This window comes from Petaurus breviceps, unplaced genomic scaffold, assembly GCF_028583685.1.
Source record: "Petaurus breviceps papuanus isolate PSGF00001 unplaced genomic scaffold, PetGlider_PUasm1.0 188, whole genome shotgun sequence".
Classification (NCBI taxonomy): Eukaryota; Metazoa; Chordata; class Mammalia; order Diprotodontia; family Petauridae; genus Petaurus; species Petaurus breviceps.
Window position 1 is genome coordinate 16799594 of NW_027185804.1, and position 7823 is coordinate 16807416.

Sequence of the window (7823 nt, forward strand, 5' to 3'; positions counted from 1 at the left end):
GCCTTGCCCTGGCTTCCACCCAGACTCCTAAACTTCATTTCCCATTTTCTATAGTGCAGATGTGAAGTTTGAAGCATTCATGGTGGCTGCAGAAGCACAGACCAGCTCTTTGGGAAGGGAACAGTCCATTGTAGGGACTAACAAAATATAAGGCAGTAAGGAGATACTTCCCATTTTTATTCCCCGAGAGCACAAAACCACCTATGAGCCCTAAACACATGTCTATTTATCCGCTGTATCTGTGGTTTATGGCGCAAATCTTTTGACCTTCCTTCTCCAAGAGGCTTGCCATATATACACCTTTAAGAGAGTTTGTGAACAGTTACAGATGTGCCCCTCTTCCTGGAAAGGACCAGGATGAATATTATTTTTCAAACTGTTTAGTTTCATGCAATGAAAATGGTATTCCAGACAGTATATTTAACAGGAAGGACCAAGAAACTTGACTAGCCATGACCAAAATGGGGGGTACTCACTTTGTTTTGAGCTTTTAAACAGACATATTTTTGACATTTCCCATAAGTCTCTTACTTTTACAGACATTTGTCTAAACCAAAATGCATTTTCCTATCCAAACATATAGCACGTCTGAGCTCCTTCCCATTACTTCAGCCCCTTTCTCTTGCACAATATATCAAGTACATTAAACACCAAAGACATCCAGGGCTAAGAGTCATGTTTGCAGGTTATTAAATGACCATTCATCAATTCCCTTACTGTTTTTTTGAAAGTAAGCTCAGCATGACCATGTCTCAGTGACTCAAATATAGTGAAATGGTGGGTTCCAGGAAGCCAGGAGATTTGTGTAGGAGAATGTGGTCAAACAGGCAGGTTTGAAAAATAGCAGTGACACTCCTTTTGTGGTGAAACATACTAGAGAAAACACAGCTAAAGTTTCTTCAAGAAGGTCTAATCCTTAGTACATGAAATCAGACCTCCATCATAGAATCACAGATCTGGAGTTCAAACCAATTCAGCCTTCATTAAGGGCCGACTATGTGAAGGGCTGGGAGAGATCCCAGGTCAAGAAAATGTGGTCCTTTCCTGTCATCCTAGAGCTCACGTCCTACTTAAGGGATAGGGTACACTCACAGATAACTACAATATACAGTAAGATCACAGACTTAGAGCTGGAATGGGTCCAACAAATCCCCTAATCCTATCACCTCATTTTACAATTGAGGAAGCTGAGGCCCCAAGAGGCTGTGACTGGTCCAAGGTCACATTGATTGTAACTAGAAGACATTGTTCAGTTGTTTTCAGTCATATCTGACTCTCTGTGACTCCATTTGGGGTTTTTTGGCAAAGATACTGGAATACTTTGCCATTTCCTTCTCCAGCTCATTTTACAGATGAGCGATTGAGGAAAAGAGGGTCAAGTGACTTGCCCAGGGTCACACAGACCATATCTGATACTAGATTTGAACCAATGAAGATGACTCTTCCTGATTCCAAACTCAGTGCCCTATCCACTTCAAACCAAGGTCCTCAAGTCCATTTGAGGCAGTGTCATGTGGTAGAAGCAAAGTCAAAAACAAATTTCTATGTGAGACATGAGAGTGAAGATTGTTCATGGCAGAGAGGATCAGAGAAGACTTCATGGAAAAAAGGACATTTGAGTTTGCTTTTAAAGGATGGATGGGAATTTAACAAAGAGGAGGGAAGGTACTCCTAGCAGAGGACACAGCCTACGCAGTAAGGCATGGAAGTAAGAAAGCATTCAATTCAAAGAGAGGCATTTATTAAATATTTACTATGTACTAGGCATTATCCATGCAATGGGAATAGAAAGATTAAAAAGTAAATAGTCCTTGCCTTACAAAATTTTACATTCTAGCAGGAGGAAGGCAATATGTTCATAAAGAAGGAAAAGATGAAGAAGTTCTATATTCTTTTGTCTTGTGAGCAGGTGGGAGATGGAATGTTGTAGAAAGGGAACAGTTAGCAGACCAGTGTGACAGGAGCCGACAGACAGTGTATATGAAGTTGAGACTAGAAAGGCAGGTAGGGGCCAGAGGGCTAGATTACAGAATTCTTTAAATGTCTATCTGAGGATGTTGGGTTTTTGGATAGAGGGGGACACTGGAGATTTTTGAGTAAAGGGGAAACCAGATCAAAGTTGTGTTTTAGAAATACCAATTTGGCAGCCATGCAGAGGAGCCTTTGAAAAGGGAGAGGCTAAAGGCTGTCGCAGTCCTCCAGGTGAGAGGCAATGAGGGTCTGAACAACAAGAAAATAGAGTTCCCTTGTATTTCTTTCTCCTTAGAATATCCATATAAAGATGGCAACTGCCCAATAGATAACATGCTTTCTTTTAGATAAGACTGAAACTGAAATTTCCATTAGTTACAAACAATAATTTGCCTTCCATGTAAATTTACTTGTGTTGAATAAAGTGTGAGGTCTGGCTGAACACTTTGCACACATTCACTGGCTTTCTTTTTCATTTTTGTTTTTCCAGGTGAGATAGTCAAAGCTTTCCTGTCTTAATTATGATTAACTTTTTTTTTGTTTGCTGGGAAGAGGAATTTTTCTTGGTGGACAGACCATAGTCCAGATGCACAAACTACATGGAGGAAAGTAGTAGATGATGCAGACTTTGTGAAAGTCTGTCTAGGACCTGTGTATCCTTTACAGGATTTTCACACTTTCTTGAGTCTCACAGATGCTACCTAGGAAAGCTAAGATTACATCCACGAGGTACCATTCTTTCCCCAGCTCCTGTCCAGTGTACTGAGATCTGTGCACAGTTCACAAAATTAAAGATGAAAAGGACATTTAAGTTTGCTTTTAAAGAATGGATGGGAATTCAGCAAAGAGGACTGGTGCTCTGGGCACAGAAACAGACTGAGTAAAGGCATGGAAGGGAGGCAGCATTCAATTTAATTCCAAGAGAGGCATTTATTAAACATTTACTACATATCAGATACTATACCATAGAATAGGAACACAAAGATTAAAAAGTAAATAGTCCTTGCCTTACAAAACTGAAATGAAGGTATCATAATGGTTTGACGGCTGAGTTCAGAGTTAGGAAGACCTGTTTTCAAATGCTGCCTCAAATATACTGACTGTGTGGCCCAGGACAAGACACTTGACCTCTCAGCCTCAGGCTTCTCATCTGTAAAATGGGGATAAGAGAGCTGTTGGATCAACTGAGATAATAAGCTTTGCACACCTTCAAACACTATGTAAATGCTAGTTATTTAGAGCACCCTACAAGGAGCAACTTTCACCCAAAGGTCTCAGGTACAAACAGGAAGGCACCTGGCTTGAGGTTTGCAGCTGGCATTTTTAGGCTCCTCTGCTCCAGTGTTGAAAGGTGGACCTCTAGGGAATGATAATAGGCACTGTGACCCCTGAATCGTCCCCTAGCAACTCTCTTTCGGTTCTTCCTGGAGACACATCATTCCCCACAGGCCATCGCAGGATTTGCTCTCAGACAAGTCCAAACCCTCCACCGGAGATGAATCTTGCTCTCTCCTTGGGCACAGCTAACAAAACACTCATTTTTCCTTTCATTATCTCTCATAAATCCCTAAGAATTTTCCTCAGGTAACAAGAGTGGGATTATTCAAATGAACCTAGGCAGATACCAGCCACTCCTACAGCTGAAGAAAGAGGTGAGAGGAAATTGCACTTGGTCAAGGTCCTCCAGCATCCTCATCTATTCCTTCAGAGAGAAGACAGTGGATGGCAGAGAACAACAGCCTTTAAACTGGTCTCTACTTAAATCCTGGAAAGTCAAGGTAGCACCACATCTCCAATTGGAGGCCTCCAACGTCTGGCAAGGGAATTTGAATTTTATTTAGCAGACAATAGGAAGCGACTATGACATGTCCAAATCTACATATAAAGATGAGTCCAGTGGTGATATTCCTTAAACATAATAGTTGTGTTCTCCTATTATAGTAAACTCTGACTACATTTCTATATGTAAAAAAAAGGCTTTCCCTAGTGATTCTACTCTTTCCCTATTCTGACCCACTTAGATATGTGTGAGTAAATATATATGCATGTGTGTGAATGTGTGTGTAAGTATATATGTGAGTATGGATGGATGGATACAACTCCTTTGTGATAAAGCAGAAGATATAGAAGGTAAGGAGGAAGGTACAATAGAGAAGGGGAGTGAGCAATTAGAACCTACTTTACCTGGGGAGCTGGAATATGGTTGAGATGGATCCCTGCAGGATAGGACAGAAATCAGAGTCATATTCTGATCCAAGGACCATTGGGGGCTGTAATTATCTTAGGAAAATATTACCTCCTCTCCCTCCCCCTGAACAAGAGTGAGAATGAGAACCATGCAAGAAGTGAGAAGTATGCTAGCACATGTAGGGATGACCAAGGGTTAAGTGCTTGTTCCCATTTCAGGGAGCAAGAGAGAGAGCCAGAGAGACTGAAGTGGCAAGGATGGGGATAAGAGGCAGGTCCACACCCAAAAGATTTCAAGAAGGAGGAAACTATAGACTACTGTGATTGATCTTGATTCCTGTGAAAATTCTAGAATGAGTCATTAAAGATACAGTTGGCAAACATGTGGAAAGGGAAGTGGTGATTGCAAAAAAGCCGTCAAGGCTTCATCAAGAACAGGTCATGCCAGACTAAACTCATTTCCTTTTTTTTTTTTTTTGAAAGATCGTTTTGGATATAGTTTAACTAGATTTTTGCAAAGCTTTTGATACGGTATCTTGTGTTATTTTTGCTGAAAAGATAGAAAAAGACAGATATACAATGGTGCAATCAGATATTTTCAGAAAGGGATTGGATTATTATATGTTCTTAATAGTTCAACGTCATTGTGGCAAGAGATCTCCAGTGGTGTGTCCCAGAAATCTGGGCTGCTTCATAGCTTTATATCACTGATAGGGATTATAGCATAATGGCACGGTCATTACATTTATCTCATTCATTTCAAAATTCTTTAAAAAGTAAATTTAAGTCATTAAATGAAAAGATCTCCCAAAGCAGTAAGGAATAAGCTAGTCCACTGCATGGCAGGATCAGGATCCAAAAGAATCTATACACAGTAGAGCACTGACTGGAATTGAACAAGATGAAATTCAGTAGAGATTGTCAAGTCTTGTACTTGTATAAAAAATTCAACTTCACAGCTATGAGATGTGGAAAGCACAGTGAGATAGCAGTTATTCTGTAAAAAAAAAAAGTGGGGGCTTCAGGGGAACAAATGGTCAACATGAGTCAGCAGCATAAGGTAAGCTAATATGACCTTGGACTATGTTAATTTATAGGTCATGGCTTCCAGGAGTAGGGAGGCAATGGCTGTATTGTACTCTGCCCTCATCAGGCTTCATATGGAATATTATTTTCACTTCTGGGTACCACAATTTAGAAGGACATAGAAAAGTTAGAGAATATACGAAGTGGGGCAACTAAGATGAAGCGCCACAAGCATGTGTCATTAGCTGAAAGTGAATTGTTCTTCCTTCATTTCTAAAGACCGATGATGTCACAGAGTGATGTCTTGACTCATTTGTGAGCTGGATTTGAACGAAGCAGAGCTGCACAGAGTCATCAGCTTCACTCTTGCTTCCAGAGTCATGGAAGTCCAGTGGCAGGACAAAAGTCCAGACGACTGGCCATGACCGGGATGCAGTACATGACGTTGGTATCTTTAATGTCTAACCAAGCTCCAAGCACTCCACAGAGCCTGGTTCAGTCGCCTTCTTGGCCATTAGAACAATTTGTTCTCATTGGCCCATTCCATCCAGTGGGAAGTCTTCACATGCTTGGAGTAGATACTCCCTAACTCACCAATGGGTCAACCTGGTTTGGCCCATCTGCTGAGATGGTTTTACTGGGGTGTGGCCGCCATGCATGCTGGAGTTTCTTAAAGTCACAGGTGAGAGATGGACAGCAGGTGGACACCAAAGGTGAGTGGGCAGCCCTGAGAACGGCCTGGCAGCCCTCGCACCAGGAGTATTAGTCCTCCCTAAGCAAACCCCAATGATGTGGATAGAGAGGGACATGATAGCTGTCTTCAAGTATTTCAAAGTCTTGAAGGGCTATAGTGGGGAAGGATTAGCTTTGTTCTTTTTGCACCAGAGAGCAGAACCAGAAGCAATGTGTTGATATTACAAAGAGACCAATTTAGGCTTGATGTCAGGAAGAATTTGCTAACACATAAAACTATCTAAAAGTGGAATGGGTTGGTTAGAGACAATGGGTTTTCTGCTCTTTAGAGGTCTTCAAGCAAAGGCAGGATTAACCACTTCTCAGGGACCTTATCAGGGAGATTCCTTGGTTGGACTAGATGACCACTGAAGACTTTTTCAATTCTCAGACTCTTTGACTATAAGGAGCGGAAGTCTTCTGAGGTGCAACCTAGAGGAAGCTCTCCCCATTTGCACAGTGGGAAAGGCCCCACCCCACAACCAAGAGTGGTATGCAATATAAATAATGATATGTATTACAGTAGCTTCCCAAAAGCAGGGAAGTTTTTAAATGAATCAAGACTATTCTGGCTTTCCTTGGAAAAAATAAAATGACAGCTTTGTTCTAGTTTTATCTCCAATTTATTCTTTCTATAGCTTGTTTGCATACAGTTTGTTGCATGTTCTCTCTCAGTTAGACTCTGGACTGCTAGAAGGTAAAGACAGTGTTTTGCATTTCTTTGTATTTCTAGGGCAGCTGTGGATAGAGCACAGGGCCTGAGGTCAATCATCTTCCTGAGTTAAAATCTGGCCTCAGACACTTGCTAGCTAGGTGACCCTGCCCTAGGAACAAGACCCTGGACAAGTCATTTAACCCTGTTTGCCTCAGTTTCCTCCTCTGTAAAGCAAGCTGGATAAGGAAATGGCAAACTGTTCTAGAAACTCTCTCTGCCAAAAAAATAAAAAAAAAAACCCAAATGGGGTCATGAAGCAACAGACACAACAGAACAATAGCAAGTATTTCCCTGGCACATAGTAGGCATTCAATAAATAGTTGAAGACAGTGGCCTAAGGTAATTTTCCCTTCCCATTGTTTGCCAGTTAAGAAGACTGAAAGATTCCGCTCTTTCCACACCCTGCTCCTCCCCAGTTTGGAGTCCCAGGGTAGTGACAGAGGACAAAGTCTTGAGCCCAAGGTGATGCCCTAAAAGGAGAAGCTGGTAAATAATGGCTGTACCTTGGATCCAGAAACCCCTTCTTGGGATGGCAGGCTCTGACCTGGGAGCTCACCTCTTATCCCACCCAGAGCCAGGCCTCCATGTGACCTCCTGGACACCATTTCCGGGCCCCTTCCTGCTTTCCAGCTCCTCTTACTGTCTTCCCTCATTAGAATGGATAGAAACTACTTTGGGGCTAGGGCTGTCTTGCTTGTTTGTATTTATAGCCCCAAGATTTAGCAGAGTGCCTGGCACTATAAGGGCTTACTAAATGCTTCATCTCTCTGTCTTACCTATCTATCTACCATCCATTTATCTATCATCTATTAATCTATATCTACTTATCTATCCATCTATCACCTATTTATCTATCATCTATCCACCATTATCTATTTCTTTATACTTCTAAGATCTATTTATCTAGCTATCATTCTATCATCTATCCACATATCTATTTCTCTCTCTCTATCATCTTTTCCTCTATCATCTATCCCTCTATCATCATTATATCTAATATCTATTTGCCTATCGATCCATCTATCATCTTTTTTTCTATCTCTCTATCATCATTATATCTATCATCTATTTGCCTATCCCTCTATCATTTATTTATCTAACATCTATTTGCCTATCGATCCATCGATCATCTTTTTTTCATCCCTCTATCATCATTATATCTCTCATCTATTTGCCTATCCCTCTATCATTT